At 35.8% G+C, this 20,354-nt stretch overlaps 2 pseudogenes; both read left to right on the top strand.

Moving 5' to 3' along the window:
* Positions 1-6,678: 6,678 nt before the first annotated feature.
* On the top strand, positions 6,679-7,903 carry LOC142613935 (carboxylesterase 1 pseudogene; annotated as a pseudogene).
* Positions 7,904-12,521: 4,618 nt separating this feature from the next.
* LOC142612447 (carboxylesterase 1 pseudogene) lies at positions 12,522-16,919 on the top strand (annotated as a pseudogene).
* Positions 16,920-20,354: the final 3,435 nt, after the last annotated feature.

Genomic DNA, 20,354 nt, shown 5'->3' with positions numbered 1-20,354 from the left:
AGTAACGATGTTTTTCCAGAAAAACTTCTTGGAGTGAATATCTCTTATATTTGCTAAGGGCTCAGCCTCAACCCATTTAGTGAAATAGTCTGTTCCCACGAGAAGCCATCTTTTATTACCGGTTGCCCTCGGAAATGGCCCAACTATGTCTAGTCCCCACTGTGCGAAGGGCCAAGGACTGGAAAGGGGGTTAAGAACTCCTCCAAGTTGATGAATATTAGGAGCAAACCTCTGACACTGATCACATTTCCTGGCATAGTCTTGGGCCTCTCTTTGCATATTAGGCTACCAATAACCCTGAGTCAGGGCTCTGTGGGCTAAGGATCATCCCCCAGTGTGGCTGCCACAAATCCCTTCATGCAATTCTTCTAGAAGCCCTTCCGTTGAATCAGGGTGTACACACACCAAGTACGGTCTTGAAAAGGATCGTTTGTACAGTTTTTGGTCCTCGGACAATCAGAAACGTGGCGCCTTTCGGCGTATCTTATTTGCTTCAGATTTGTCCTCAGGAAGGACATCATCCCTAAGAAAAGATACTACCGGGTCGATCCAACTAGGTCCAGGCCTTATTAGATGGATACGAGGCGCGTTGGTAATGACAAGAGAGGGTTCTAGTAAATCCTCAACGAGGATAACCCTAGGTAGACCTTGAGCCGAGGACGTTGCCAGCGTGGCTAAGGAGTCTGCATGGGTGTTTCCGCTCCGAGAGATATGAGTTAAGGCGAAGGAGTCAAATTCAGTTTTCTGGCGCTTAATCTGGGCCAAATATTCCTGCATCCTTGGATCTCTAGCCTCCATGGTTCCCGTGACCTGGCCGACCACCAGTTGAGAATCCGAGAAGATATGGATTTCCTTTCCACCCATTCTATGCACCATTTTCATGCCTACCAAGACCGCTTCATATTCGGCCTCATTGTTAGTAGCCGAGAACGCCAATCTCAAAGATTTTTCGAAGACAATTCCCTCTGGGGACGTTAGAACAAGTCCAACACCAGATCCTCTCTGATTAGCCGCCCCATCCACATACACTTTCCAAATCGGAGGCATGGCAACTGTAATCACACCAACTGATTTTTCATCCATGTGTGCTTCTTTTAGAGTCTCTTCCAGTAATGGCTCGGCAAATTCCGCCACCAAGTCAGCGAGGACCTGGCCCTTCACCGAGGTGCGAGGCTTGTATTTAACATCAAAAGCCCCCAGGATGGTCCCGCACTTTGCTATCCTTCCTGAGTAGTCAGCGCTACGCAGCACTGCCTTGAGGGGCAATTGGGTCAGAACAACCACTGTGTGGGACTGAAAATAATGGGGAAGCTTTCGCGTGGCATGAACCACGGCCAGGAACGCTTTCTCTAAGGGTTGATAACGCACCTCGGCATCACCCAAAGATTTACTAACGTAATATACCGGTCTTTGCACCCCGTTATCATCTCTTATCAGGACCAGGCTGACCGCGTGGATGGCCACTGCCAGATAAGCAAACAAAATCTCATGTGCCTCCGGACGAGACAGAATGGGTGGCCGAGATAGATATTGCTTGAGCTGTTGAAAAGCTAACTCGCAGTCCTCGGTCCATTGAAACCCTTTCCACTTATTCAACAGTTGGAAGAAAGGACGACACCGGTCAGCTGACCGAGATATGAACCTGTTCAAAGCGGCAATCATTCCCGGCAACTTCTGAATTTCTTTTGGGTTCCGAGGAGGCTGCAAGTCCTGAATAGCCTTGACCTGCACCGGATTTACCTCTATGCCTCTATGAGTAATCATGTATCCCAAGAACTTTCCAGACCCCACGCCGAAAGAACATTTTGAGGCGTTGAGGCGCAACTTGTACTTTCTCAATATCTGAAAAGTGTCGGCCAAATCTTTCACGTGTGAGGGTATTGTTTTGCTTTTCACCACCATATCGTCAACATATACTTCAATGGTTTTCCCCATTTGCTGTTCGAACATTCTGGTCATCATCCTTTGATAGGTAGCCCCAGCATTCTTCAAGCCGAATGGCATAACCTTATAATGATAATTCCCCGTCGGTGTAATGAAGGCAGTCTTCTCCTGATCCTCTAATGCCAAGGGAATCTGGTGATAACCCTGGAAGGCGTCCAAGAAACTCATCCGAGGATGACCGACAGTGGCATCCACCAGTTGATCAATACGTGGCATTGAGAACGAATCTTTAGGACAGGCCTTGTTCAGATCAGTAAAATCCACACATACCCTCCACGTTCCATTTTTCTTTTTAAAGACAACTGTATGGGCCAACCACTCGGGGTAGAAGACTTCTTGGATAGCCCCAGCCTTCTTGAGTTTAAGCACCTCTTCCTTCACAGCCTCTGAATGTTCTCTGGAGGAGCGCCGAGGTGGTTGCCTTCTCGGAACAATAGCTGGGTTGACATTCAAATGATGACAAATGAAGCTCGGATCGACGCCTGGAGCTTCATAAGGATCCCACGCAAAAACATCAACATTGTCCTTCAAGAACTCTAACAATTCCATCTTCTCTTGGTGTGGCAAAAGTACACCGACTTGGAAGAATCTCTCTGGGTCATCGGCCACTGGAAACTTCTCTAATCCCTCGCAATATGTCTCATCTCCTGTCACCATTCCAGATGAATCAGGAGCCGTTAACTGCTATAAGTCTTTGGTGATCAAAGCCGAAGACTCGGCTTCTGTCTAATGCAGTACTACAGCCGATATGCACTGCCTGGCTACCGATTGGCTGCCGAGGATTTCCTCAACACATTCCCCCGAGGGGAATTTAACTTTAACATGTAAGGTAGAGGAGACGGCTCCAAGCGCATGCAGCCAAGGCCTGGCAAGGATGGCTGTGTATGGAGAGTACGCATCAACCACGATGAAGTCCACCTCAACCGTTTCTGAGCCGGATTGAATGGGCAAACGGATCTGTCCCTTCGGTACAACGGCTCTCCCTTCAAAGCTTATCAGTGGCGAATCATAAGGAGTAAGGTCTTCCAACTTCAACCTTAACCCCTTAAATAGATCGGGGGTACATGATATCGCACTGCTGCACGATCTATCATCACCCTTCTCACGTCATAGTTCCCTATTCGAGGGTAACCACGAGAGCATCGTCATGGGGGCTGGATAGTCCCTACCCTAAGACGCAGCAAAGTGCCCTTCAACCTCTTCGGCTGTGACCCACGTCCTCGGTACGTGGATGGGAAACCGCCATCACCCTAGTGGGACTGGCCGGTCACTGCCGGGGGCGAAGATAACATTAATTGTTCCCAATGCTGGCCGAGATGTATTGTTCCTCGGGTTGTTTGAGCCAACTTGGACCGGCCCCGCCCGGTGGGTGACACGAGTCTTTGCTTTGACTTTCCCTCAGCGACGAGCGCTCCGAGATGGTTCCACGGGGGTCCGGCAGTTCTCGGTAGTGTGGCCCGCATCCCGGTGGAATGCGCGCAAAAGAGGTTGTGATTCCTCTTCGCGGGGTCTCTGCCATCTTATTAGGCCATTTAAAGAATGGTTCCTTACGAACTTTCTCCGGCGTGATGTCTTGGTTCCCGAATACGGTGTTCACGGCACGAGTGTCTTCTTGGAGGCGGACGTCCAACGTAATCTCTCCTCGGCACTGTTATTGTGATATACGTCCGACTGAAATCCCTTCTCTCTGGCAGGATAACCTTCTCCTTTCCCTTTCTTTGTTGGTCTTCCTCCACTCTCTTATACACGTCAATACGGTCCGTGAGGCGGCATTACCGCGAGCAGGCTTTTTAGTCAAAGACTTTCTCGAGGTCGTGATCGATGGGAGGCCTACCTTAAAGGTATTAAGCGCCACCTCATCAAAGTCGCCATCTATTTCATTAAACATCTCCCGGTAACGATCGGAGTATGCTTTCAACGTCTCCCCTTCCTCATGGTCATGGATAACGGCGAGTCCAATGGCCGAGGTACTCACTACATGTGATGAACCGAGTGAAGTGAATGCCCCAAGTAAGCTCCCCGAAACGAACTTATAGACCTCGACTTAAGGCCGTTGGAACCTCCCATGTTAAACGGGTCCCGAGCTAGAGGGGAAAACTTTGCACATCGGGGTCTCGTTGTGAAAGTGCACCGCCATCCTCTCGGTTAAAGTGACTCACGTGCTCCACCGGATCGGTCCGGCCATTATAGATGGTGAAAGTGGGTGGGTAAACCTTCGGAAGCCTTCCTTTCTCAATCCTCCGTGCAAATGGAGATTTGGAGAAGCTGGTGCAACGCCCTACTCATAGCATCGTTGCCTAAGCCCCTAAGAACGAGGCTTAACTGCGTCTCGCGAGTTGGTGGTCGCCTGCTCCTCGCGGAGGACGTTGCCTTTGGTGGGAGAGCGCGACCTGTGGGCGCCAGCCGGCTCCTATCCTCCTGCGAAGAAGAATTAGATGAGGACGGTGAAAACCTACGCTTGGCGCGGCGTAGCTTTTCTCTTTAGACGGTTGATTTCCTTACGCATGGATTTAGAACCCTCGTCGCCGAGTGGTGCTACCCCGCTTCGTGAATATGGCTAGCACTGGGTATTCGTATGGACACTCCCTGCGATCCCTTCGATGTTCAAGACGTTCGAAGTGATCTTCCGTTGTGATCCACGTGACTCGGCATGGTGAGCACCTAAGTACGCCATAGTATCCTGCCTCTTCTAGACTAGATTTCCCACGGACGGCGCCAATTGTAAGTGCACAATTGCACACGGCCCCCGAGAACGATTACGGGCTCGGACGTGATGAGCCTTAAACAATATGATTTGTAGAGCGTGGGCTTGAAACCCAGGTTAGAAGTGTTTGAGGATTAAATGACAAGCCAAAGATGGTAAACACTTGAAAACAACAAGGAATACTGTAAATCAACCTGCTCGGACGTAAGTCGAGAACTGTTCTTATATTCTTTCTCTTTTTTTTTAGATTACAAAGAAGGGATCCCCCTTTCTGTTCTAAGTTTCTCCTTAAATACTCCTCTTTTTGATACTTTGTACACGTGTTGGCCCAACTCCCCCTTAGCCTAGATATTTCTTTTCTCAGTGCCTTTGAATAGTAACTTCGAAGTTTCCCTTCCCTTTGTTCGAGGTGTCCTTTTTCCCCATTAATGCGGCCAGGGTGGTAGGTGCAGGGTCTTTAATGTGGAGGTGACAGCCTTTATCCTTGGTGTTTCTCTAACATCGGTGCTTCTGGGACATTCAAGGGCTTCCCCCCTTTAACCATCGGTCTTGACCGTGTCATTCCCTAACCTTTATCATGAAGTCCCGGGTTCTCCGGTGTCCGTCCGAAGATAAAATCACCCTCGGCTGGATCCTCAGATCCTCGGCGTATGGGCCGACCCGTAGTACTAACAAGTCCTAAACCCAAGAGCAGGTCAGCCTTCCTTAGCATGGCCCAACAGCCCATATTCCCATCAGGGTCTTTTTACTCCCCACAGTATCCTTCACACAAATTTAGAAATAAAGAACAATAACTAAAATGCATTTTTTAAATTAAAAAAATAAGCACGATGAACAATAAGTGTAAGATGCATCTTGGGAAAAAAAGTAAAAAAAATACAAAAACATGGGGTGTATTATGTGGGATTTAATTATATGGATGACTTTATTGATTAAGAGTGAATATATCGAAAAGTCATGACTTTCCCGACGACCAATAATGAAGCTAAGACCAAAGCTGTACTAACGAGACTCGACTTAGCCAAAGCAGCTGGGGCCTTATTAGTGAGGGTAGCCACTTGGCGCAGTCACGACTTCTAAACTCAAATTTTATTATATAGTATATTTAAATGATAAATTTTTACCCTAGAAAGCACGGGTGTAGCTTTAGGGCTGCTATACCTGCACCGAACTCGCCCCGACGCAGTGTCCAGCATCCGACGCACTGATTCAATGTGTTTTTTTTTTCTTCAAATCGAGTTGATTAGCGTCGATTTAGGCCAAAACCGGCTGATTCGCTCTAATTTTAGCGGAAATGGGAGCCGAAGCGGTCAATACAGTCCGAATCCGGCTGAAACAGACCAATACAACCCGATTCCGACCAATACGGCCGCTGAAATGGGCTGCTAGCCGCCATTCTTCTGCTTCATGTGGCCTTGTGAGAGAAAAAAAAATAGAGAAGGAAGAAGAAGATGAGAAGAAACAAAGAAATGGTTAGAACTTAGAAGAGGTGAGGAAGAAGAATAAATGTTTATAACAAAAGAATATAAATTAAGTAGGTGAGAAAGTCAATTGTTTCAAGTGGATGGGCTTGGGAATTGGAAAATGAGCAAATGAACCTTCTTGGAAGGTGGTTTTTTGTTTACAATTACCAAAAATATTGATTTTATTAAAAACAAATCATATATAACTGTTTTCTAATAATAAACTCTACCCCTTTATTTGAATTTTTTTTATATAAAAAATATTAAATTTACTATATAAAATTATATTTAATAATTTATGAAAAACATATCCCGCCATACTCGCATCTGATTTTTTCAAAAATTGCCGAATCCGGTATCTGCATATGTACCCACACCCAAATTTGAATTCACATCCGTGCTTCATAGGTTTTATCAAAATTAAACCCTTGTTAAATATTAAAAAAGAATAACATATATGGGCACGCCTTACTTGGAATGTTAGCAATGTAATAAACTAAAGATCACGCAATAATAGCCCATCTATCAACCCACTAAAGTATTATAAATACAAAATAGACCAGCGAACTGAATCACGAATAAATTAGGAACCACAACACTTCCTATGCACCACATTGTTAAACAATCTTAGAATTCTAAAAAGAAAAAGAAAAAAGAATTCAGCTTTCTTTATCCTTTCATCAACAAGATCAGTGCCATGTCCGGATACCAAACTGCACCAGCGGTTTCCACCATTGACCCCTATGAGTATCTCCAAATCATCCAAAATAGTGATGGTACCATCAAACGTCTCTATGAAATTCCTAGCACCCCTGCCGCGCCTGATCACAACGGTTCCTCTCCTGTGATCACCAAAGATGTCACTCTCAACCCAAATCACAACACTTGGGTCCGCATATTCCTACCTCGCCAAGCACTAGATAACACCTCCACCAACAACAGTGTCGGTAATACAAAACTTCCTCTCATTGTGTACTACCATGGTGGTGGCTTTATTCTTTTAAGTGCTGATTCAACCATGAATCATGACTTTTGCTTCAACATGGCACTTCAACTCTCCGCCGTGGTCGTCTCCGTCGAATACCGCCTGGCTCCTGAGCACCGTCTTCCCGCCGCGTACCACGATTCAGTGGAAGCGTTACATTGGATCAAATGTACACATGAAAAATTGTTACGTGACTTTGCTGATTATTCCAACTGTTTTCTAATGGGTTCTAGTGCGGGTGGCAATATAGCCTATCACGCGGGGCTACGTGCATCTACAGCCGTTGGTGACTTTGAACCATTGAAGATCAAAGGGCTGATTTTGCACCACCCGTTCTTTGGGGGGTCAAAAAGAACTGAATCCGAGCTAAGGTTGGTCAACGCTCCAGTTTTGCCACTATGCAGTACTGATTTGATGTGGAAATTGGCTTTGCCAATTGGGGTTGACCGTGATCATGATTATTGCAATCCAACGGTGGGTGGTGGATTTGATCACTTTGATCAAATTAGAAAGCTGGGTTGGTGGGTTCTGGTGACAGGTTGTGATGGAGACCCATTGATAGACCGTCAGATGGAGCTGGTAGAGATGTTGAAGAAGAAGGGTGTTAAGGTAGAGGCACAATTTAATGAGGGAGATTATCATGGGGTGGAACTAATGGATGCCACGAAAGCTAACGCACTGTTTGTGTTCCTAAGGCATTTCCTAGAAAAATGCTGCTAGGATGGTTTCCCGTTTCTGCGATTCCACTTGGAACTTGTGTTGGCTTCTTTTATTTTCTATGAATAAATTTTTTATTTAATAAGCAAATTAAAGTTAAGTTTCTTATGAGTGTTCTCTATTAATTCTGTGTATTGTAAAAGTTTATGAGTAAGCTGGAATAGAAAAATTCAGCCTCAAGTTCGAAACAATTATGAATCGGTTGGGCTTTGTTTATACTTTATGCTACTCCTACAGTCCTACTAGCTCTAATCTTTACAGAGACATATAATTTTATCTTAAATGTCAACTAGGCTCGATAAAGCTCAACAAACAGTCGCTGTTTTATCTTCAAATCAGACATGGTGTTTATTTTCTTCTCAAAAAATAAATTCAAGGCAACAAGGTTGTAGCCGCCCTTTGCTGTTGATTTGTCCTAAAACGCGCACAAAAAGAAGAAAAAGAATTGCCACTTGTATTATACATTTATACTATAATCAAACAGAAAGAGCCACCCTCTGGTTGTATCCAAACCAAAGTCAATTGCTTTAGAGGATGGATGGCCCTAGAGCAGTATGAGGGAAGCCTAAAATTCCTCATTTGAGAAATCGGTTGTCAAATATTTATTGTTAATGAGTATGCAAACCATACATAAAAGAGTTCAAAAATTGAGAATATAAAAAAAAAATAAAAACTTACATAAAGAATCAAGAACTTAAATGGTGCCCATTGTTTTGTTTCTTTGCAGTAAATTTTCTTTGGCATAATATCATTGACACAAATTGAAAAGTAAAAAATAATAAGTAAAATGCATTTATTATATGAAAACAATAATCATGATGAACAATAAGCGTAAGTTGCATCTTGGGAAAAAATTATATGGATGGCTTTATTGATTAAGAGTGACTTTATTATGTGGGAACAATAATCTTATATGGATAACTTTATGGATGACTTTATTGATTAAGAGTGATTATAGCAAAAAGTCATAACTTTATATATATATGTGTGTGTTCTGAAAATTTTGATAATAGACTATAAGTTGGAGTAGAATTTAAATTTCTAAAACTTAGATAATAAAATTTTATCTAAATAATTTATTGTTAAATCTTATCCCTTAGCTAAAAGTCTTTTAGCTTATATCCTAATAAAATATTAATTTAATAAGATGCAACTTGAGGGAAAAACAAAAACAAAAATAAAACTGAGTTGTGTGGTATTCAAGTTTAAAATTTTTTGATGATATAATTTTAGTTTTATTTAAATTAAATAGTTGTTAAATGTTATCCATTAATTTGAGGAAATATATCATAAGAAATAATATAAACTAATTTACAAATTAATTATTCTTAAAATGTTGATAATAGACTTCTCATTGGAGTATATGTCAAAAGGATGTTTTTTGTTTTTTTTTTAAAGAAAGAAAATGTAGTTTGTTGTTTGGGATTCAAGTTAGAATTTTTTATAATAGACTTTTAGTTTGAATAGAATTTAAATTTGTTGAAGTTTAATTATAAATTTTATCTAAATTAAACAATTGCTAAATATTATCCATTGATTTGAGAAATTATATCATAACAAATAATATAATTTATTAATTAGTTGTTCATAAAATATTGATAATTAAGTTTTAGTTAGAGTAGAAGTCAAAACATGGGGTTTTTTTTTAGAAAGAAAACGTGGGTAGTTGTTTGAGATTAAAGTTTATAATTTTTTATAATAGTCTTTTAGTTTAAATAGAATTTAAATTTGTTGAAATTTAGATGATAAAATTTTACCTAAATTAAATAGTTTTTAAATATTATCCTAATATATAGGATAAAATTAATTTACTAATTAGTGAGAGTAGTAATTTGGCACAACTACAATTTCTAAGCTCAACTTTTATTATTATTATATATAGTATATGATATGATATGATTCATGGCTTACGTGGTATTTAAGTTTAGAAAATTTTGATGATAGACTTTTAGTTTTTTCTTAAATTAAATATTTTTTAAACATTATCCCTTAAGTTGAAAAAATATATCATAACAAATAATATAAATTAATTTGCCAATTAGTTGTTCTTAAGATGTTGATAATAGACTTTTAGTTAGATTAGAAGTCAAAAGGTTGCTTATATATTTAAAAAGAAAACGTGGGTTTTCTTTTTTAAATATGAATTTTTAATTTGAGAATATAATAGACTTTTAGTTTGAATATAATTTTAAAATTTTGAAGTTTAAATGATATGTTTGATCTAAATTAAACAATTTCTAAATATTATCCCTTAATTTGAGAAATTAGATCATAAAATATAATATAAAATTAATTTATTAATTATTTGTTTTTAAAATATTGATAATAGACTTTTAGTTAGAGTGTAAGTCAAAATGCAGTTTTTTTTATTTTATTTTTTTTATAGAAAAAAAACATGGGTTGTTATTTGATATTAAAGTTTAAAATTTTTTATAATAGACTTTTAATTTGAATAGAATATTTGTTAATGTTTAAATGAAATTTTTTTACCTAAATTAAATAATTGTTAAATATTATCCCTTAATTTGAGGAAATATATCCTAAAAAATAATATAAAATTAATTTACTAATTAGTAAGAGTAGCCGCACTTAGCGCAATTATGACTTGTAAGCTCAACTTTTATTATATATATATATATATATATATATATATATATGTATATAACCGAAACTTCTGAAACTCTCACAATTTTCCATGCCAGCACAATATTAATAAAATTATTTTTGTTTAATCCAAATTTAACAAGGAATGAAACTCTATCTCTCTTATAAGTCCAACTTAAACTCAAATTCATCATTATCATCTAAAACCAAAGTCTTTGACTTTTTTTAGAGCTCACACATTTTTACACATCAACATTATTTATAAAAAAGAAAAAAGAAAAAAGACAAAAGAGGGGCTTATGTAAAAAAAAAAAACGTTAGGATTAAGAAAAAAAGAGAGAAAGACTCACCTCCTAAATAAATAAAACAAAAGAAAACCCTAAACATGCACCTCTACCCTTCTCAAACCCTACTTGAACCACACTACGTATGAGTGGCTCAAAGTAAACACAATATTGATACAATTTGTCTCCAATGGAAGTTTTCCATGTGAAGAAACAATGAATCAAATGGCAAACTGCAAAATAATAAAATTACTGTGATGAAATTTGAGACCCGTTCACAGTGTTTTATTGTAGCCATGTGATATAATGAGAACAATGACAATCCTTAAACAAAAGTTTAGTTTTAGATGAAAGTTTGTCTTGGCTAGCAATTTAGTATCACATGGCACAATACCGTGACAAGCTCACAGTAAATTATCATCTATATTATAATGTGAGTTTGAAGGTTTTGCAATGCTAATCCTAATCTATTTAGACAAATTATATTTGTTTTTATTGTGTTTTGTTCTTTTCTTTTTTCCCTCATCAGAAGACAGTGGCAGTGCAATTCTTATGTCCCAGGAATGTGTAACCTGACTCAAACATCTCCATATCATCGGTACTATGTGTTAATAAGTCCTTTAATTAAGTTCTTGCATTCGGTTATAGCTTTTTTATGTTCACAAATTGGGATCAAATTGTTATGTTCAGTGTTTCATAATTCCTATGGACTATGATCCGGCTCATCGGTACCATGTGTTAACAAGTCCTTTAAGTTTTTGTATTCAGTTATAACATTGAAACACCAAGTGTTAACAAGTCCTTTAAGTTTTTGTATTCAGTTATAACTTTGTTTCAATGTTGAAGGTTCAGATATTTATCTGAGTCAGTTTTTTTTTTTGGAGAAATTGTTCAAGATGTGATTGTGTGAGCCTTTGTTTTGTTTCTTTGTAAGTAGGTTATGTTTTGTGTAAGCCTTTATTTATTTCTTGGGAATTTTTAATTTAGTTTTTTTTTCCTCGTAGTTTTCTGACCAATCAACCTGGACACAATTGAATCTCTTTTACTATCTTTGATGTTAGGGTCTCAAATTTCATCACCATAACTTTCAGGTATAGAGTCAACAACTTTTAAATAATAAAATTCAACTGCATTAGCTTTCCATCCTATAGAATAGAGTATATTTACGTACATAATGTGACACCAGCCAGTAACATAATTTAGAGGCATTAATTTTGACAGTAAGAACGTTACAAAGCTAAAGATGCACAAGAGTTAATTTAGTTGATTGAGTTTGTTTGTTTGTTTGGTATTTTCAGGTACACAACGGTTATTTACGCTATTATAGAATTGGCCACAACCTCAGATTCATGGTTTTAGATTTTTATAGAGATAGTGCTCAGTGACGGCGTTAACGATATTTGATTTTTCTTGGTGAATGCAAAAGTTTGAGTTTGAGTTTTAAAATGTTTTAATTTTTTTCACAAGGTCGTTATCCTTCTAATTATTTGTTATTATTCAAATATTTTTTTGATAAAATTATTTTAATGATTACTCCAAAATTTTAGGTTTTTTTTTTTTTTTTTTTTCCTTTGCTTGGTTAGTGTGGAAGTTCAAGAAGATTAAGGAATTAACGAATAGGATTCTGGCAATATTCTTTTGCTCAGTTATTGAGATTTGACAAATAGATGTTAATGTTGAATTTTACAAATAGGATTCTGTCCAGCGGTTCTCTGACCCGCCTAAACCGACCGGGTCTGACCGACCCGAACCCCTTAGTGAGTCGGATTCGGGTCTGCTTCTTTCAAAACCCAGTTTTGCCACTATGCAGTACTGATCTGATGTGGAAATTGGCTTTGCCAATTTGGGTTGACCGCGATCATGAGTATTGCAATCCAACGGTGGGTGGTGGATTTGATCACTTTGATCAAATTAGAGAGCTGGGTTGGTGGGTTGTGGTGACAGGTTGTGATGGAGACCCATTGATAGACCGTCAGATGGAGCTGGTAGAGATGTTAAAGAAGAAGGGTGTTAAGGTAGAGGCACAATTTAATGAAGGAGATTATCAAAGGGTGGAACTAATGGATGCCACGAAAGCTAATGCACTGTTTGTGTTCCTAAGGCATTTCCTAGAAAAATGCTGCTAGGATGGTTTCCCGTTTCTGCGATTCCTATTGGAACTTACGTTGTTTTCTTTTATTTTCTGTGAATAAATTTTTTATTTAATAAGCAAACTAAAATAAGTTTCCTATTAGTGTTCTCTAATTCTGTGTATTGTAAAAGTATGGTTTCCCGTTTCTGCGATTCCTCTTGGAACTTACGTTGTTTTCTTTTATTTTCTATGAATAAATTTTTATTTAATAAGCAAACTAAAATAAGCTTCTTATGAGTGTTCTCTAATTCTGTGTATTGTAAAAGTTTATAAGTGTTTTGGCATAGATTATTTTTGTTAATTTATTTACTATTCAGCTTATTTTTACTATTATTCATGGGTCACATTGCATTTTTTTAATACTATTTATAAATTTCATTATACCAATTCAACTAATTTTTATCTTTATTTACAATAATTTCAGCAAAATAAGTGGATCACAAATAAACACATAAGCTGGAATAGAAAAATTCAGCCTCAAGTCCACAACAATTATGAGTCGGTTGGGCTTTGTTTATACTTTATAATACTCCTGCAATCCTACTAGCTCAAATCGTTATAGAGACATTTATATTTAACTAGTGTGGGTTGCACGTGCAAGGTACGTGATACCCCTTTAGTGAGAAAATTAATATATATATATTTTGAAGAAGTATGAAATCATGTACTTAAATTTAAAATAGCTATTTGAATATTTATTTAGTATTTACTATTTACTAAATGTAATATCTACTCACAAAAAAATGCTACAAAGAATGATAATGAGTGTCATCATCTTTTTACAATATTTAAATTTTCGCAATGAATGATGATATATGTTACAATTTTTTTGAAGATCTTCATCAAATTAAATACTTGCAACTATCTACAATGAAGATTTTGTTATTCATACTTCATTCTTTATCATCTTATTTTATGAGTCTAATTACGATGTTTAGCTTACTTATTTTTAATGAACACTCTTTTAATAGGAAAAGAAATTAAAAAAAAAGAACAAAATAACAAAAGACATCTGTCATCAAAGTTTCTATTAAATAAAATTATAGTTATAGAAGATTTAAACCTAATAAATTAGTGTTCTTTAAGTAACAAATAGAACACCATATATCATCATTCTAACTTTTCAAGCATGACTACTAGTCTACCACATAATATTCAAAGTACAAGAAGAAATATTTTGGGAGATCAAAATTTAGTAGGAGTATTTTAGACATTGCATAATGGAAATTTTAGAAATTATAAGATTTCCTTAAGGTTTAACTAAGAGAGTAACAGTAGGAGTATATGCTCATTTACAAAATATAAAGGAGGAAATTATTCAACTTTAATTTAGAGGGGAATGAAACTACCCCAAACATAAAGGAGAAAAGTGTTACTTTGTCAATTTGTGTATGTGTGTGTGTGTGTGTGTGTGTAAAACAATGTGTTAAAAAAATTAACCTAAAAAAATTATGCATAAAACAATGAATTTTGGTTCAACAAATTGACTTAACCAAAAACGAAATCTAAGAACACAACAAAATGTCATGATATTTTTACAATGCCTTTATTTCTAGCTATGGTAGGTTTTGGTCTAATATTTTATTATTTTATTTTAGAGTAATGTTACATCCATAACATTTTCATAATAAATCATAGGTGGTAAATTATTACTGGTTTTAAATTAGGCTAACCACTTTTGACAGTGCATTAAAAAAAAAAAAAAAAAAAAAAGCCAATTGAAGAAATTTGTGCCTAAAAAAATGAATTTTGGCTTACCAAATTTGTTTAAACAAAAAAAGAAGCCTAGGAAGACAACAAAATGTCACACAAAAAAGAATACAAGAAAATGTCACAACATTTTCACAATTTTTTTTTATTCCCAGCTGTGGTAGGTCTCAGTTTGATATTATTATTTTATTTTTTACATCCACATCATTTTCACAACAAATCTTAGGTGAAAAATTATTACTGGTTTTAAAATTATATATTAAAAACAAACAAACAAAAAGACATCATAAGAAAATTGTGTGTGAAACCGTGAATTTTGGCTCACCTAATTTGACTATATTAAAAAAGAATACAAAAAAATATTACAACATTTTCACAATACCTTCATTTTCAGGATCCAGAGAAATATTTTTTTATGTATTTTTAAGAGAAATGCTACATCCATAATATTTTTAGAACAAATTCTAAATAACAAGTTGTTATTGGTTTTAAACTGAGCACATTACTGATATCACTTTTTTATCCATAAAAAATACCTTACCACATAAAATTTGTTGTGAAATTATTGTGAAAATGTTGTGGACATAGCATTACTCCTTAAATTTTAAAATCAAGCAATTTTTCCCTTAATATTTTGGAAAATAGCAAATATGTCATATTGTTATTCTTTTAGTTAAACCTTAATAAAAACTTATGATTCTTAAAATATTTATTGTATAATGTCTAAAATACTTCCACTAAATTTTAATATCCCCAAAATTTTCTTCATAAATTTTGAGTTCTAGATGGTAATAATTTTCAGTCTCTTATTTTATAATTTTATTTTGACTTTTAAAAAATTGACACCTCAATAATTGTGAAAATATTGTAAGAATATGTTGTGTCAGTATAACTATGTATGCACATATAAATATTTAAAAGAAAAGGCAAAAAAAGCACAACCAAAACTGGCATACGGTGGAAAAAGAAAAAAAAAAAAGAGGCCCATGAACAGTGCAAATTGTCAAATAATTGTGAAAATATTGTAAAAATTTGTTAAGTCAGTGTAATTGAATATGGACAGATAAATAATAAATATTAAAAAAAAAGACAAAAAACAAAAGGCACAAATAAAACCAAAGAAAAAGAAGAAAAATAATTGCAACTTGTATTATACATTTATACTTTAAACAAACTGAAAGAGCCATCCTCTGGTTTTATCTAAACCAAAGTCAATTGCTTTAGAAGATAGATGGCCCTAGAGCAGTAAGAGGGAAGCCTAAAATTCCTCATTTGAGAAATCGGTTGTCAAATATTTATTGTTAATGAGTATGCAAATCACATGTCATAAAAAATAAAAATCCATTCAAGTAGATGCCTTTTAGGTCTTTTTACAACTATTTTGTTGTTATGGGTTTAGCTTTATCTCGAATACAGTTTAAAATTTGATGAAATAATCTAGCTTAATAAGAAGAGTGGATGTAAATTGAGGTTGCCAATTTTGTTTTAGTTATCAATTTATTGCCAACCTTCTTAATTACTTACTATTCTTCCCCTTTTCTCTTTAATAATTTCAAACTATTTCTCTTTTCCATGGATGATATTTGGTCAAGTTCATAGCCATTGCAACCTGTAATCATCACATATTCCTACCACATGTGAGTTAGGAATACATACCATCCTCAACAACTATATTATTAGCAAATTTATGTGCTACACTCCCTCTCTGGAGAGTTCATTCTTTACAGTGCATCCTCAACAGTGTTGACTTTTGCGCAAACATAGCCGTTGATGTCAATGCTATCATCGAATCAGTTGACTATCGTCTTGCTCCTGAGCATCGTTTGCCTACAGCTTACGATGATGCTGTGGAGACACAACACTTGATAAAAACCAACCAAGATGGATGGCTTACAAAGTATGCTGATTTTTCTAACACTTTTATTATGGGTACTAGTGCAGCGGCAACGTGGCCTACCATGCAGGACTACATGTAGCTTTTGAAGTTGAAAATCTTCAGCTTTTGATAATAATCAAAGGGCTAATATTGCACCAACCATTTTTTGATGGGACCCAGAGGAATGAATCAGAGTTAAGACTGGTCAATGACCCTGCGTTGCCATTATTTGTGAATGACCTTGTGTGAGAGTTGTTGCTGCCAATAGGCATTGACCGTGATCATGAGAATTGCAATCCTACGGTGGGTGGTGGATCTCAGAGGTTGGAGAAGAATAGATTGCTTGGATGGAGGGTCTTGGTGATTGATTGCAAAGGGGACCCACTAATCGGCCATCAGATTGAGCTGGTTAAGATGATGGAAGAAAAGGGTCTAGTTGTGGTGAGTCTGTTTGACGAGGGTGGTCACCACGTACGGTGTAGATCTTTAAGACCTGTCTAGGGCTAAAGCACTACATGAAGTCTTATAGAATTGCATGCTACCTTCCTTGGTTGTCTTGGAAAAATAATGGGTCTGCTTTATTTTCATTTAGTAAAATTACTAAATTTGTGTTGAAAATAAAGTCTGATGGGAATGTGTAAAGTTTCGGCACTGCAAAGGTTATTTGGGATGAATAAAGGCTAAAATGTGTAAAGCCTATAGGAGAAATGTATATTCATAATTATACTCATTATTGCAACCTTATCTCATGAACACTGCAAGCATTCTAAGATTCTATATATATGTGGGATTATTTCACTGTTATTGTACACATGGAAGATATATCAAAAGGATTGTGGATGACTACTTGAATACAAGAGTTTATCAATATATATTTCTTGTTTTCTTCTTACTTTATTTTATCTATTTCTGTTATTTCACAACACGTTATCAGCACGAATCTCTACCCAATTTTGAAAGGAAGTTGTAATCCCATTATTTTTCAAACATCAAAGATTATTTGTGTAATTATCTCAACTCACTATAAGTTTTCTTTTTAAAGAATTAATAATTATCCAATTTGTTTGTCTTTACGTTTTATGCTCATAATTTTAGTGATTTTTAATTGATTAAAAATTTTATGAGATTCACGTTATCCAAATGTTATATATTGTTATGAGATTCACGTTTATTTAGTTTTTTTTTTTAAATTGTTAAAAATGGTTAGTAATATATTGTTATATATTGTCTTCACGTTTATTTATACCTATAGCTATATATTACGTGTATTGATAATCTTTGAAAATGTAAGTATTGTTTCATTACAATTAAATTTGAATATGTATATGTAGTACTGTTTCATTAAAATTGTGTATGATAAAATGTATATATTTAATTATTTAATTTCTTACGTAATTATATATTTATATAAATGTCGAACCTTACAATACTTGAATTTGCTACCCTCGACATCTCGGGCAAGAATTGCTTGTCATGGACCCTTGCTGCTGAGATTCACCTAGAGGCAAAGAACCTTGGAGATACAATTAAGGTTGGCAATCAAGCATCCCTGTAGGATCGTGCAAAATCAATGATTTTTATTTGCCATCATCTCCATGAAGAATTAAAATCTAAGTACCTTACAGTGAAAGACCCTCTTGTCTTATGGAATGATTTAAAGGAAAGATATGAGAATAAAAAATCTGTAATCCTCCCAAAAGCTCGTTATAATTGGCTGAACCTGAGGTTGCAAGATTTTAAAAGTGTGAGTGAGTACAATTCTGCACTTTTTAAAATAATCTCACTATTAAAATTATGTGGGGAAAAGATCACTAATGAAGACATGTTAGAGAAAACATTTACTACATTTCATGCCTCGAATATGCTCTTGCAGCAGCAATATCGAGAGTGTAAGTTCACAAAATATTCTAAACTGATATCATGTCTTCTAATGGCTGAACAAAATAATGAGTTTTTGCTGAAAAACCTCCAATCTCCCCCGACCGGTTCTACTCCATTCCCTGAAGCGAATGGAACCTCATTTGATAAACATAGAGGAAATTATGTTTGTGGTCGTGGGCGTGGTCATGGTCGTGGTCGTGGGCGTGGAAGAAACAATCAATATAGAGAGGATTGTACTCATAATCCTTCAAAAAGGAATAACACACCTTACCATCATCAAAATGGCAGGGGTTCGCAAAATAAACCATCAAACGGTCATGAAAATAAGTGTTATAGGTGTGGAATGGAAGGTCATTGGCCACGTACTTGTTGTACTCCTAAACATTTGGTAGATCCGTACCAAGCCTCCATAAAAAATAAAAATAAAAATAAAAAAAGGGAAAGGAAATTGAAACAAACTTTTTTGATCATAAAGATCTTGAAGATCCCATGAATTATCTTGACTTTTCAAATGGAGTGGATATGACTCATCTTGATGTCTCTAATTTCTTTGAGGATGTTGATGGAAAATTTGATAATTTGATTGGTGATGGAAATGTCAATACCAATTAATTATTTTATTTTATTATATTATCATATTCTAATAAGTACGATTGGTGATGGAAATGTCCATACCAATTAATTATTTTTCTTTCATTATATTATTATGGCATTGTAATAAGTATTTTTATTTTGATATATTTTGTTTATGTTTAAAGAAATAAAGTTTAATTTATGTTTTGCATATGTGAAGATGCATGGGTCCTACTGGTAAAATCAATTCCAATATGACTAGAAAAGATTTTTGTCTAGCAGACAGTGCAACAACTCATACGATCCTTAAAGATAAAAAATATTTTCAAAATTTAAAATTATGCAAAGCCAATATCAATACTATATCAGGTTCATCGAACTTAATTGAAGACTTGGGAAGAGCGATTATCATGTTGTCAAAGGGCACAAGACTTTGTATTGATGATGCTTTGTATTCTTCTAAATCAAGTAAAAATTTACTCAGTTTTAAGGATATACGTTATAATAGTTATCATATTGAAACCAGTAACGAAGGCCATAAAGAATTTCTTTATATTACTTCAATAGTATTGGGCCAGAAGCTCATATTAAAAAAACTGCCCATTTTCTCTTCTGGGTTATATTATACCACAATGAGAACAATTGAAACAGATATTGCAATACACCATAAGTGTTCAAATCCAAAGGTTTTTACGCTTTGGCATGATCGTCTTGGACATCCAGGATCAATAATGATGCATCGAATTATTGAAAACTCTCACAGACATCCCTTAAAGAACTAGAAGATTCTTTACCTAGTGATTATCCATGTAATGCATGTTCTCAAGGTAAATTAATTACCAAACCATCACATTCAAAGATTGTTGAATGTCCATCTTTCTTAGAAAGAATTCAGGGTGATATATGTGGACCAATACACCCACCTTGTGGTCCATTCAAGTATTTTATGGTTTTAATTGATGCATCAACCAAATGATCACATGTATGTCTACTTTCTACTAGAAATGTTGCATTTGATAGGCTTCTTACTCAAATAATTAGGTTGCGAGCATAATTTCCTGATTATCCAATTAGGAAAATTTATTTAGATAATGCTGGTGAATTCACATCTGAAGCTTTTGATGACTATTGCATGTCAATTGGAATTGATGTTGAACATCCTATTGCCCATACACATACTCAAAATGGTTTAGCTAAATCACTTATCAAGAGACTTCAAATTATTGCTCGAACTTTGCTTATGAAATCAAAATTACCAGTTTCTGCTTGGGGTCATGCTATTTTACATGTTGCATCATTAGTTCGCATTAGGCCAACTACTTATCATAAATTCTCACAATTGCAACTTGTACTTGGTCAACAACCAAATATTTTTCACTTTCGCACATGTGGTTGTGCTGTATATGTGCCTATTGCACCCCTACAACGCACTAAGATGGGTCCTTAACGTAGACTTGGAATTTATACAAGTTTTGATTCCCT

The sequence above is a fragment of the Castanea sativa genome, chromosome 10, assembly GCF_040712315.1.
Source record: "Castanea sativa cultivar Marrone di Chiusa Pesio chromosome 10, ASM4071231v1".
Taxonomy (NCBI): Eukaryota; Viridiplantae; Streptophyta; class Magnoliopsida; order Fagales; family Fagaceae; genus Castanea; species Castanea sativa.
The sequence above is the reverse complement of the archived record's forward strand: the minus strand, read 5'-3'. Positions and strand labels throughout refer to the sequence as shown.